Genomic DNA, 277 nt, shown 5'->3' with positions numbered 1-277 from the left:
GAGACTTACAAAACTGAACTAGAGAACAAAGTCTAAGGATCAGGGATGGGAATCTCCACAAATCAGAAATACTTGTTTTGTGGTTCCTGAAGGACAGCCCTTTGTCATTCCTCTGCATTCCATTCATACTCCGGATTTGATATTTGTTTAGGGTTTAAACAATGCCAATTAAACTTGCAGCAATAGCAGCCAATTCTGGTCTTTTTTTTTTTTTTTTTTTTTTTTTTTTTCTGGCTGCCTGTGGCTGAGCTGAAAATGGGTTTTACCAGTCTGAATC

Source organism: Herpailurus yagouaroundi, unplaced genomic scaffold, assembly GCF_014898765.1.
Source record: "Herpailurus yagouaroundi ecotype Mexico unplaced genomic scaffold, PumYag 162, whole genome shotgun sequence".
In the NCBI taxonomy this organism is placed as follows: domain Eukaryota; kingdom Metazoa; phylum Chordata; class Mammalia; order Carnivora; family Felidae; genus Herpailurus; species Herpailurus yagouaroundi.
Note: the sequence above shows the minus strand (reverse complement) of the source record.